This window comes from Monodon monoceros, unplaced genomic scaffold (genome assembly GCF_005190385.1).
Source record: "Monodon monoceros isolate NGI ecotype Baffin Bay Population unplaced genomic scaffold, NGI_Narwhal_1 Super_Scaffold_6, whole genome shotgun sequence".
NCBI lineage: Eukaryota > Metazoa > Chordata > Mammalia > Artiodactyla > Monodontidae > Monodon > Monodon monoceros.
In genome coordinates this window covers 100402107-100416188 of record NW_021703783.1, presented here as the reverse complement: position 1 = coordinate 100416188, position 14082 = coordinate 100402107, and the positions used below count along the sequence as shown (strand labels likewise).

General features: G+C 47.6%; 1 protein-coding gene across 9 annotated transcripts in view; it reads right to left on the bottom strand.

Annotated features, from left to right (window-relative positions):
* Positions 1-6245, bottom strand: part of PPP6R2 (protein phosphatase 6 regulatory subunit 2) — an 83334-nt gene extending 77089 nt beyond the window's left edge. For 5 of the 9 annotated variants that reach the window (XM_029205754.1, XM_029205751.1, XM_029205759.1 and 2 more), the window contains exon 1: positions 6039-6243. The gene's annotated coding sequence lies outside the window, so the exon portion shown is untranslated. Of the gene's footprint in view, positions 1-5819; positions 5956-6038 lie in introns of those variants that run through there. The other 4 variants (XR_003791153.1, XM_029205758.1, XM_029205757.1 and 1 more) reach the window with 4 other exon arrangements.
* Between the last annotated feature and the right edge of the window lie 7837 nt (positions 6246-14082).

Here is a 14082-nt window from a genome sequence, read left to right as displayed (position 1 = left end):
TGTTGGCACAGGATAGAAATATAGACCAATGGAACATAACAAAAAGCCCAGAAATAAGCCTGCATACACATGTTCAATTAATTTATAACGAAGGCTCCCACGCAATTTAAAGGAGGAAAAAGAGTTCTCAACAAACGATGCTAGAATGATTGTGTAACTCATACAGGGAAAAAAATGTACCCTTTTTCCACCTCACACAAAAAATCATGCAAGATAGATCATTCATAAAGGAGATCAGTATTTGCTTGGACGTGGAAGGGCAAAAAAGAGTGGGAAGGAGGGATCCAAAGGGGCATTAGGAAATTTGAGAAACGATGGATACATTCCCTATCTTGACTGTGGTGATGATTTCACAGGTGTACACATATGTCAAAACTTATAAAATTTTACACTTTAAACATGTGTAGTTTATTATACGTCATTTGTATCTCAATAAAGCTGTTTAAAAGAAAAAGAGCGGGACTTCCCTGGTGGTCCAGTGGTTAAGACCCCATGCTCCCAATGCAGGGGGCCTGGGTTTGATCCCTGGTCGGGGAACTAGATCCTGCATGCCGCAACTAAGAGCCCACATGCCGCAGCCAAATAAATAAATAAATACAAGATCCAGCGCAGCCAAATAAATAAATACAAAAATAAATAAGTAAATATTTTTTAAAAAAATAAAAGAAAAAGAGGAATCATAAACCTGAATACAAAAGCTACCACTATAAAGCTTCTACAAAGACAAAACATTGGACAGTATCTTCACAATTCTGGTACAGGCACAACTGTCTTACAACACATAAAAAACGTAAAAATAAAATATTGACCAATTTTGACTTCATCCAAATTAAAATTTTCTGCTCGTAAAAAAATACCATTGGGGGGACTTCCCTGTTGGTGCAGTGGTTAAGAATCCGCCTGCCGGGCTTCCCTGGTGGCGCACTGGTTGTGAGTCCACCTGCCGATGCAGGGGACACGGGTTCATGCCCTGGTCCGGGAAGATCCCACATGCCACGGAGCAGCTGGGCCCGTGAGCCACGGCCACTGAGCCTGCGCGTCCGGAGCCTGTGCTCCGCAACGGGAGAGGCCACAATGGTGAGAGGCCCGCGTACCACAAAAAAAAAAAAAAAAAAAAAAGAATCCGCTTGCCAATGCTGGGGACACAGGTTCGATACCTGGTCCAGGAAGATCCCACATACTGCGGAGCAACTAAGCCTGTGTGCCACAACTACTGAGCCTGCACTCTATAGCCCGTCACAACTACTGAGCCCACGTGCCACAACTACTGAAGCTCATGCACTCTGGGGCCCATGTGCCGCAACTACTGAAGCCCGCACACCTAGGTCCTGTGCTTCGCAACGAAAGAAGCCATCGCAATGAGGCAATGAGAAGCCCACGCACTGCAACAAAAAGTAGCACCCACTCACCACAACTAGAGAAAGCCCGTGCACGGCAACAAAGACCCAGTACAGCCAAAAATAAATAAAATTTTTAAAAAAAAGGATACCATTAAGAAACAAATAGGCAAACCACAAAATAGGAAACAACATTCACCCCTCACTTCCTCTCCTCCTCCCACTCCCTCATTGTATATGTATGTATGTACATACACACAAATATCATAAAGGACTTACAACCAGAATATTTTTTTGAATTCCTAAAACTGAATAATAAAGACAATCCAACAAAAAGTGGACAAAAGACCTGACGCTTCGCAAGAGATACACAAATGGTCAAAAAGCGTATGAAAAGTTGCTCACCACTGTTATTAAAACCATAATGAAATACCACTACCACCTGAATTAAAAAGACTGACAATATCAAGAGTTGGTATGCATGTGGAGAAACTAGAACTCTCATACATTACTGATGGGAGTATGAAATGGTACCAGTTTGGAAATACTGTTTAGCATTTTTTGCTTTGTTTTGTTTTTTAAATTTATTTGGCTGCACTGGGTCTCTGTTGCTGTGCATGGGCTTTCTCTAGTTGCGGTGAGCGGGGGCTACTCTTCATTGTGGTGTGCAGGCTTCTCATTGTGGTGGCTTCTCTTGTTGCGGAGCATGGGCTCTAAGTGTGCAGGCTTCAGCAGTTGTGGCACACAGGCTCAGCAGTTGTGGCTCTTGGGCTCTAGAGTGCAGGCTTAGTAGTGGCACACGGGCTTAGTTGCTCCATGGCATGTGGGAATCTTCCCAGACCAGGGCTCGAACCCATGTCCCCTGCATTGGCAGGCAGATTCTTAACCACTGTGCCACCAGGGAAGTCCCTGTTTGGCATTTTCTAAAAACAAATTAAACATATATCTATACTATGACCCAGCAATTCCACTCCTAGATATTTACTCAAAAGATATAACATATGTCCACAAAAGAACGTACAATAAACTCAGTGACTTTACTCACAACAGCTAAAAAGTGAAAGCAACCCAAATGTCTATCAATAAGAAAAATATTTTCACACAAAGGAATACTACTCAAACTATAAAACTATAGACACAGGCATCAAAATCAATAAATTTCAAAAACATCTGAGTAAAAGAAGACAGACACAAAAGAGCAGATACTTTATGGCTCCATTTACATGATGTTCAAGGATGTGCAAAATTAATCTGTAAAAATAGAAATCAGAACAATTGTTGCCTTGCGATTTTGAAGGATGGCTTTAATACCTGAAAAGGGACACAAAGAAAAACTTTTAGGGATGACAGAAATGTTCTATATCTTGACATGAGTGATGGACACACGGGTGTATACATTTGTTAAAATTCATCAAACTTACATACTTAGGATCTGTACTTTGCATTGGGTGTAAAATACTCTTCAATAATTTTTAAATGGTGGAATATTTTTAAAGAAATAAAAGATTGCACATTCTGTGTTAAAAAGAGAGCTGCTTGCTGTATATGGACATGACATGATTTCCAAGAGGAAGAGGATAGCTGATGGACAGGGTGAGAATGATACACATTTTGGTGTCCTTTGAATTTTATGCTGAGTTCAGATAACCATGTGCATAACCACCCATTGGAGTCTGACCACATGAGTTGAGTCCTGGCTCTCCCATTTATTTACCGCTACCCTTGGGTACATTACTTGTTTGTGCCTCAGTGTTCTCACATGAATATTAACAGGAATATTAAGAGTAATGACCTCATTAACTTGTTTTTAAGAATTAAATGGACTTCTCTGGCGGTCCAGTGGTTAAGGCTCCGGGCTTCCAATGCAGCAGGCGCAGGTTCGATCCCTGGGAGGGGAACTAAGAGCCCACGTGCCGCATGGCATGGCCAAAAAAAAAAAAAAAAAAAATTAAATGATTACTGGGTTAGATGTCAAAATATAGAATTTAGCACTGGTTTTCACTCTCTGGTCTATAGTAAATTCTGCACAAGACACGTACTCACTTTATGTCAAAATGTTATGTCTCATGAAAATACAAAGCTAACAAAAGGTAAAGCACTTTGTCCTTAAAAAAAAAATCAGGAATTCCCTGGCTGTTTGGTGGTTAAGACTTGGACTTTCACTGCCGTGGACCCAGGTTCAATCCCTGGTCAGGGAACTAAGATATCACAAGGCGCGGTGTGGCCAAAAAAAAAAAAGTAAAAAAGATTAAATGAGGCACTTTATTTTTTTTAATGAGCTACTTTAAAAAGTGGCTGGACTTGTTTTTCTAAATGAAGTTTTATTGGAACACATACGTGCACGAACAGCAAAGTGCCTAAAACATAATCGATTACCGTTATTATTCAAAAATGTAAAAACAGTACTTCAAAAGTTAGCCTTTTCCTTAACCAAAAGAAAAAGGGGAGGAGAGGCTTGAATCTGCCAGCCTGGGATGCAAATCCTGGCTCTATCACTTGTTTGTTGTATATCTTAGTTTCTTCATCTATAAAACAGTAAAATAATAGTTCCTATACCCTAGGGTTCCTGTGAGGATTAAATAATTCATATTAAGCATTTAAGACAGCAGCACACAATAAATGATCAAAGTGTTCTGCTGCGTGTGTGTGCAAACAAATAGCCATTTCCTAGGGTTCAAACATTATCCCGTGCTGAGGTCGTATACCTGCAGCCTGACCTCTCCTCTGGGCTCCAGATTCTTCTGCGAGATTCCTTCTCCCTAACTACCCTTTAACTTGTCAGACTTCTCCCACTACTTTCAGCCACAAGAAAGCCTTACTTTCCGCCTCCAACCTAAAACAACTCCCCTGCAACTGCCACCACCACCCCCAGCTTCCCCATCCACCCATCCAAAGTGCCCCAGTCCACCCACGTACGCCATCAATAAGCCCAGAAATCATCCCGAGTCCTCTCTTCCCCTCACACCCCTCTCCTAATCCATCAGCACGTCCCAATAGCTCTACCTCCAAAATCACTCCCTCAGTCGTCACCAAGGTCTAAACCACAAACACACTCACTCCCAATGCCTTGTCTCTCCCCCTCCTATTCAGGTGTTGATGGCCCTCCCCAACTCAATCTCCAGCCTGGGTCCCTCAAACTCAGACTCAACAGCCTGCAAGGAACAGCATGATTGGAAGGCCAATGCCCTAACCAAGGCTCTTGTGTGTCTCCCCCTTACCCTGCCCACATTATCAGTCTTATCTAGGTTCCTGGAGGTCCACCTCAGGGCCTTTGCATGTGCTGCCCCCTCGGTCTAGAAGTCTCTGTCCCCGACTCTTCTCATAGCCAGCTGCTTCTTGCCTTCCAGAGCTTAGCTGACGTGACAGTGTGAGATGCCAAAAGGGAAGAGAAGCCAGAAAGGAAGGGACATGAAGAAGAGGTGAACAGCTGAGCCAGTGAGGGCCTGGGCACTGAGAGGCCAAGGGCATGGCAGGAAGAGGCCATGGGGGGAGGTGACAGGTGGTGAAAGAGTAACATGCTGGAAAAGGCCCTAAGGACAAGACAGGTGGGTACAGGGACAAAATGGGGGAGGGGGTGCCGTGAAATGCAGGAACTAAGCCGAAGTGACAGGCTGAACGAGCTGGTGGTGACAGGGCAGGGGGTAAGTACCAAAGTGGGAGCGGTCAGTAACAAGTGGGTGGACGATGCAGGTAGTTAGGCTGTAAGGACACAAAGCAGAAGTGGGGGTGTGTGGAAGACGTCACAGTGACGGTGGGAGGACATTCAATGGGCCCGTAAAGTACATGAGGGAAGGTGACCGGTGTGAAGGGAAGGGGTGATGGAGATGAGGGAAGAAATGGGGCTGTGAGGGGTAAGGGGGTGACAGAATGGGGGTAGGTGACTGGAGACACATGAGCTCACGTGGTAATGGAAAGGGGACAGTAGCAGGGAGAGGAGCCGGTGAGTGGATAAGGGGACTGATGACAGCGGGCAGTGGAGAGTCCCACATCGACAGGCAGGACACCGGCCCTGGAGGGCACTGCGAGGCGTAGCACTGGCAGGCGGGTCAGGGCACTGCCGGGAAGGGTCCCTAACAGAGAGGCGTCAGGGAGGAAGCAGTGAGGAGGGGAGTGGGGACACCGACAATCTTGGGAGGACTGATGGGGGATCTCGCCTGGGGGGGGCACTGATGTTGGGGGCACTGGCAGCACAGGGGGAGGAAGGACATTAGGGGGAGGTTACTGACAGGGAGGAGGGCACTTGGGGGGGTCACTGATGTGGGAGACACTGACTGGAAGGGCACCACAGGTGGGGGTGAACACCGCTTTGGGGGACTCTGAGGGGGTAAAGGAGGCGGGAGGGCACTGACATGGGGCACTAACGGAGTGGAGGTCACTGGTGCGGGTGGACCGTCATGGGAGACACTGGTGGTGGACACGGACACGACGTCACTGTCAGGGGTGGACGCCGTTGTAGAGGACACTGACGGGGCGGGCACTGACCTGGGGGACGCTGACCTGGGGGACGCTGACAAGGGTGGGCGCCGACAAGGCGAGCATCACGGCGGCAGCGACGGGCGGGGCGTGGACGCTGACAAAGGGGTGGACACCGAGGGGTCAGCGACAGGCAGAGGGTGGACGCCGACATGAGGACACTGACGGGGTGGCCCCTCCGGGCCCGGCCAGCTAGTACCGCCGGCTCTGAGGGGCGGCCGCACTCACCTGCCCCGCGGGCCGGGCGTCGCGGCGGCTCCTCGGAGGCCCGGGTGGAGGCCAGGGCGCGGGCAGAGGCGAAGCCCGGGCGGCCTGGGGCGGGCCGCGCGCACATGGGCCCGGCCGGGCGAGGCGCCCACGGATACGGCGCCCACAGACTCAGCCCGGCGGACCGGCGGCTCGGGACCGGCTCGGGCCGCGGGCGGCGCTCCGGTCACTCCAAAATGGCGGTGGCGGCGGCCGGGCGCGCGCACGCCGGGGGCGGGGCCTCGTGCGGGGGCTCGCGCTCGCAGCGGGGCGGGGCCTATAGGTGGGCGGGGCCCATGTTGGGCGGGGCCGCGCGGGGTGCGGCGGGCGCGGCTTAGTCCTCCGCTGGTCCTTCTGAGGTATCGCAAAATTTCTGCACGAGCGTAAGTAAGTTTTGATGGGCTAATGCGTTTGCGGTGATACATTTTCTAACACAACATCATCAACAGAACAACCCCTCCATAGGCCTGAAACGATTTGAGGGTCACACATCTGGGTCAGGGGTATCCCTGCTCCCTGGGAGCCTTCCTCTAAGGCTGAAGGCCTCTGCGACTGGGGCAGCTGGGTGTCTCCTGAGCACCTTGGGCACGTGGCGTGGACACGGCCAGAGCAACCGTGAGCAGTGGTCAGCTCTCCGTCCTCTCTACTACCCGGACTGGGAGCGTCGGAGCAGCAGCCACCAGACCCATGGTTTTTCCAGGTGCCCCCCAGGTTCTCGTAGTATTTTGCACATTAAAATATGTGCCCATTTGGCATTTGTCGGAGTTGTTTGACTCAATCAAACTGATCTCTAAAATGAGAATTGTTATTTCAGGTGGCAGCGTGAACCATGGGAGACGTTGGAAAAAGAAATGGAACACCTAAGGAACATCTAACGCTCTTGCCAGTCATCCCCTTACTGCCTCTCGGCTTCCAATGCACGTGGTCCGTGGCGGAAACGGATCTGACCCCTGGCCATGCTGAGCCTTGGCGGCAGAGGGAGCGGGAGAGGTTGCGGGAGAAGGTTTGCTCCGGGGCTGCTCGGCGGGCGGGAGGCGCCTGCTTCCCCACGTCCGGCTCCTGCAGAGACAGCTTCCCCTGGACGTCTTCCCCAGGCAAACGGCAGGGCAGATTTCTGGCAAGTTCCGTAGGATGAACTTTCAGGAAGTGGAGATTAAAAAAGCGTCAAGCTCTCAACCGCGAATAGATTACAAGCCCTGCAAGCGCAGACCCCACCCCCAAGGCTGGAGGTGCGGTGGGTAGAGCTGCAGAACAGGGGCTCAGCGCTAGGAGTCCCAGTGCTTGAGATGCTCCCACTCGTTGTCCTGCTCTGAGTGCCTGCAACCCTCATCCTGATCGTGATGTTCTTCTGGGGTCAGCCAGGGCTCCTCCCCTCTCCCACCCCACCCTTGGTTCAGCCACACGTCCCTCAACTTCTAACTACAGCCAGCTCTCCTCCTGCAGCCCTGGTCCAGGTTTCTCTCACCTGACTCACACAGCAGCAGCCTCCCAACAGGCTCCCTGCTTCTATCCTGCCACACTTGCTGGAGGCCAGCTTGTCGCAGTCAGCAGAGCACCCAGTGAAAAGAAGTCCAGGGCTTCCCTGGTGGCGCAGTGGTTGGGAGTCCGCCTGCCGATGCAGGGGACGTGGGTTCGTGCCCCGGCCTGGGAGGATCCCACATTGCCGCGGAGCGGCTGGGCCTGCGCATCCGGAGCCTGTGCTCCGCAGTGGGAGAGGCCACAGCAGTGAGAGGCCCGCGTACCGCAAAAAAAAAAAAGAAGTCCAATCCCATCCCTTCCCCAGGGGCTCCCGTGTCACACAGCACGAAAGCCAGTCCTTACTGCCACCCACAGGTCCTACACAGGTGGGTCTCATTTGTGCTCTGCCCCTTGTTCATCTAGCTCCAATCAGGAGACCCTCCTGCCGCAGGCCATTGAATGTGCATCCTGTCACACCCTCTAATTGTCCCCATGCAAACTGACCTCCTACATCTTACTCCATTGTCCCCTTCTCCGTGAGGACTTCCCTGGCCTTCCTATTTCAAATCTCAAACCTACATACATGCATGCACAGACAGACATGCACATGCACACACATGCATGCACATGGGCACACTCACAGCCCCTTTCCCTGTTTGGTTTTTCCTCCTTGTGTCAGTAGTCAGGGTTCAATGAGGGGACAGAGAGCACACAGTGACTTCAGAGAAAGTTTGATATAAAGATTACTGAGGGACTTCCCTGGTGGTGCAGTGGGTAAGACTCCGTGCTCCCAGAGCAGGGGGCCCAGGTTCGATCCCTGGTCAAGGAACTAGATCCCACATGCATGCCGCAACCTAGAGTTCACATGCCACAACTAAGGAGCCTGCCTGCCGCAACTAAGACCTGGTGCAACCAAATAAGTAATTTTTTTAAAATTACTGATAACTGGATTAATTATAAAGGAGTAAAGAACTCTGTATTCAAGAAAGGACAAAACATTCCCTGCTAAATGCTTCTGGGATCCAGCTCTATTATTGCAGAGCAGGCAAAGAGAAGTGGATTTGGAGCTGAGGCAGTAAGTGGAAAATGGGAGAGTCCGACCTTCTGGAAAGTCAGCTTCTGTATGCAGCCTTTCAAGCATATTTGAACTTCCATATAACAACAAAACAATGCTATGTTTTCACCTAACAAGGTACATCCATCCTTATTGCAAGTGAAGAAATTCTCACTTTCCCCCAAATGAGCATATGTACAGTCCCAGCAGTCATTGTATCTGTCACTGGCTACATTCATTACTCCTCAAATTCTGTCACTGTCCCACTGAATACTCTATTATGCTCTTAAAACTAAATAGTAGGGCTTCCCTGGTGTCACAGTGGTTAAAAATCCGCCTGCCAATGCAGGGGACACGGGTTCAAGCCCTGGTCCGGGAAGGTCCCACATGCCACGGAACAACTAAGCCTGTGCGCCACAACTACTGAGCCCACGTGCCACAACTACTGAAGCCCGCATGCCTAGAGCCCATGCTCCACAGCAAAGAGAAGCCCACGCAGTAAGAAGCCTGCGCACCGCAACTAAGAGTAGCCCCCGCTCGCCGCAACTAGAGGAAGCCCACATGCAGCAACAAAGACCCAATGCAGCCAAAAATAAATTAATTAATTAAAAAAAAAACTAAATAGTAAAGTTAACTTCTGACAACTTGTATATTTTTTAAAGTAAATTTGTTATTATTCAGTATAATATATATTATTCCATCTCACTCAAATTTTTTTAAAAATTGGAGTGTAATTGCTTTACAATATTGTGTTAGTTTCTTGCTGTACAGCAAAGTGAATCAGCCATGCATATACATATATCCCCTCTTTTTTGGATTTCATTCCCATTTAGGTCACCACAGAGCCTTGAGTAGAGTTCCCTGTGCTATACAGTAGGTTTTCAGTTATCTATTTTATATATAGTAGTGTATATATGTCAATCCCAACTTGTATATTTTTAAAAAATGGAAAGCAGAAGGGACAAAATGGTTAGTTTCTATATTATATATGCAAAGAGAAAATGTGCAAAGCTACTACAATCCTTTTCTCTGTAATTGGTCACAAGAAGTAGTTGATAGGTACAGCTCTTTAACAGTGTTCTCTTCTAAACTGCCTATAGTGTGCACAGAATAGTTAGAACACAGCAGGCTGAATTCAGTATTTCAGGCACAGAACGACCAAATAAAATAAATTCTATCACTACAAACACCAAATGCAAAATTATTCACCAGTCAATTAGAAAATGTAAAACTCTGATGTAAAATGAGTGTGCCCCTGGAGCACAGTCAGAACAGGAGGAACTCTGGTTCTGTCCTGTTCTTCTCTTCAAGAGCCCCAACGGTGCAGCGGGACACAGACTGGGACATCAGAAGACTACTGCTCCATAAACCAAGTAGGATCAACACAGAGAAGTGGGCTTCCCTGGTGGCGCACTGGTTGAGAATCCGCCTGCCAATGCAGGGGACACGGGTTTGGTCCCTGGTCCGGGAAGATCCCACATGCAGCGGAGCAACTAAGCCCATGCGCCACAACTACTGAGCCTGTGCTCTAGAGCCCGTGAGCCACAACTACTGAGCCCGCGTGCCGCAACTACTGAAGCCCGTGCGCCTAGAGCCTGTGCTCCACAATGAGAAGCCCGCGCACCACAACGAAGAGTAGCCCCCGCTCACCGCAACTAGAGAAAGCCCGTGCACAGCAGCGAAGACCCAACACAGCCAAAAATAAATTTAAAAAACACACACACAGAGAAGTCCACACCTATATACACCATAACCAAATTCCTGCATGCCAAAGACAAAGAAAACCACGAAAGCCACAAGAGAAAAGTGACCCATCACCTAAAGGGAAAGAATGATACAATGAATAGCTGACTTCTCCCAAGAGATGATGGAGGCTGTAGGCAGTAAATGGCATACTCAAAGTGTTAAAGGAAAAAGCAAACCTGTCAATGAATAAATTCTATACTCAGCAATACTATCCTTCAAAAATGAAGCTGGGAGAAAAAATGAAGGTGAAATAAACACATTGCCAGATAAACAAAACAGAAAATGTATTGCTAGGAGATTTGCCTTACCAGAAATACTAAAGAAAGTTCTTCAAGCTGAAAGAAAATGACATAAGATGTTCACTCAAGTCAACAGGAACGAAGAACCCAATTCAGCAACATGTAAAAGGCTTATCTACTAAGACCAGTGGGCTTTATCCCAAGAATGCAAAGTTGGTTTAGCATCCAGAATGCAAATCATGTAATACACTATATTAATAGGATAGAGGATAAAACCACAGGATTGTTACAATAGCTGCAGAAAAGGCATTTGACTGAATTTAATACCTGTTCAGGATAAATACACTCAACAAATTAGGACTAGATGGGAAATTCCGCAACTTCATAAAAGGTACCTAGGAAAAGTCTGTAGCTGACATCAGACTTAACGGTGAAAGATGTAATGCTTTTTAAAGATTGGAGATGAGGCAAGGATGTCTGCATTCACCACCTCAATTCTACACTGTAGGATTCTGCATGCAAGGAGCTTGGAAGTCACCAATCCATCCTAAGAAGTAAAGGGCTAAACAGACTGAAAAATCAGCAACTCTTCTTGGATCTATAAGAGAAGGGAGGACACAGAGCAAACCACTGCTCCCAAGGTAGGAGAGACAGGCAGGTGAATACAAGTCATCACAGCTTACCAGAGCAAAGGTTCATGAGAGAAACTGGCCTGAGAACCTGTGTGTGCGGGGGAGGGGGGGCGCCGAACTGTAATTGATGAATTTCGGGAGGTTCAAAGTCAGCAACTGTGAGAGTTAAAAACTCCGGGGCACCCAGTCATGAGGGAGCCCACACAATACTGTGAGGTTTACCCCTGGAGCCTGAGCAGGTTCCCAAGCAAATACCAGCAAAGCCCCCTCAAGCTTTCTGCAGGGGGAGGGAAGGAACCATTTCCTACCACGACAGAGCACTCGGCTCTCCTTAACAAGGCTGCTTTCAAGGGAAACTTGTTAACCAGAGCCTGACCTGCCCGGGTGTTATCAGAGCCTAACTGACCAGGGAAAGGGAAATGCCCAGCTCCAGCTCTCTGGGCAGCCCGTCCCAACCAAGGGGAGATAAAGGACTGAGAAACACTTGTGAAGTTCACAGTTCAGAGGCACAGGCTCAGTAAAAGAACTGAGGCCTGATCACAGGACCGTAGAAGGCGTCTCCTCTCCCACACCTCACCTCCACGTTATTAAGGCCTATTTATAGCAGTTTCTTTCACCCAGTACATCATGTCTGGCTATCAGGAAAAAATTACACAGTTAAAAGGCAAAAAACACAATTTGAAGAGATAGAGCAAGGTTCAGAACCAGATATGGCAGAGATGTTGGAATTATCAGACCGGGAGTTTAAGCAACTATGATTAATATGCTAAGGGCTCTCATGGATAAAGTAGACGACATGTAAGAACAGATGGGCAATGCAAGCAAGAGATGGAAATGCTAAGAAAGAACCGAAAACAAATGCTAGACATAAAAAACGCCGTAGCAGATATGAAGAATGCTTTTGATGGGCTTATTAGCAGACTGGATAACACTGAGGAAAGAATCTCTGAACTGGAGGATATCTCAATAGAATCTTCAAAAACAAAACAAAGAGAACAAAGACAGAAAACAACAGAACGTCCGGGCTTCCCTGGTGGCGCAGTGGTTGAGGATCCGCCTGCTGATGCAGGGGACGCGGGTTCGTGCCCTGGTCCGGGAGCATCCCACGTGCCGCAGAGCGGCTGGGCCCGTGAGCCATGGCCGCTGAGCCTGCGCGTCCGGAGCCTGTGCTCCGCAATGGGAGAGGCCACAGCGGTGAGAGGCCCGAGTACTGCAAAAAACACCCAAAACAGAACATCCAAGGACTTGTGTTCTACAAAAGGTGTAACATACACATAATGGTAATATCAGAACAAGAAGAAAGAAACAGAAGAAATATTTGAAATGATTCTACATTGCACTAAAGGTTCTAGTCAGTGCAATGAGGCAAGAAAAAAATTAAAGGCATACAGATTAAAAGGAAGAAGCAAAATTGTCTTTATTCATCTATTTAGAAAATCCTAAGGGATCTATCAAAAAAATCTAGAAATAATAAACTAGTTTAACAAGGTCACAGGATACAATATCAATATACAAACAACAGTTGTATTTCTACAATTAGAAACAAACAATCTGAAAATGGAATTAAGAAAAAAATTCCAGGGAATTCCCTCGCGGTCCAGTGGTTAGGACACTGCACTTTCACTGCCGAGGGCCTGGGTTCAATCCCCGGTCAGGGAATTAAGATCCCACATGCCACACGGTGTGGCCAAAAAAAAAAAAAAAAAAAAGGAAAAGAAAAAGATTCCATTTACAACTGCATCAAAATGAATAAAATACTTAGGAATAAATATAACAAAAGAAGTGCATACAGAAAAGAGTCAATGCAGCAGGCTAACAACTTACCAAAAAACAAAACAAAATCAAACAAACAAACAAATAAAACCCCTGCTTACACAGTTAGCCCTTGACGGGCATCTGAGAACCTGGATTTCGGGGAGGTTCCCACCATCCCTGGAAATGATCAGAGTGGCTCTTTGAGCCAGACAATATGACTTATGTTGAAATCTGCTTTCTTTCCGGGTACCTGGAATTTTGTTAGGCACCAGGCAGAGACTGCCTATCTGGCCAGCCCTGCAATGGATTGAACAGTGGCCCCACCCGAAAGATATACATCTACCCCAAACCTGTGAATGTGACCTTTGGAAAAAGGGTCTTTGCAGATGTTATTAAGTTAAGATCTCAAGATAGATCATCCTGGATCAGCGTGGGTCTTAAATCCAATGACAAGTATCCTTCTCAGAAAAGGAGAGAAGACACAGGGAAGAAAGCGATGTAAAGATAGAGACAGAAATTGGAGTGATAAACCTACAAGGATTGCTGGCAGCAACCAGAAGATAGCATAGAGGCCTGAAATAGATTGTCCCTCGGAGCCTCCGTAAGGAACCAACCAGGCAGACACCTTGATTTCAGGCTTCTGGCCTCCTGAACTGTGAGAGAACAAATTTCTGTTGTTTGAAGTCTCCAGGTTTGTATCAGTTTGTTACAGGAGCCTTGGAAAATAAATATAAGTTCCCAATAAAACCGTGGGTGCTGAGTTTCTGATGAACTTACCTGGTTGGCAACATTTCACACCCATTGTCACAACTCCCTGGGACAATTAAGTTTGTCCTGTGTAACTACGTGATGACCGTGGAAGCTGGCACCTGGTCTCCCCCAAACTTAGCCGCATGAGCCTTTTCCCTTTGCTGATTTTACCTTGTATCCTTTTCCTGTAATAAATCATGGCCGTGAAAATGACTCTATGCTGAGTCCTATGAGCCCTCCTACAAATCATCAAATCTGGGGGTGATCTTGCAATTCCCATGCAATAAAAACTACAAAGCACTGCTGAGAAAAATTAGACAAGACCTAAATAAATGGAGAGACATGCTATGTTCATGGATTAAAAGACTCAATATTGGGCTTCCCTGGTGGCA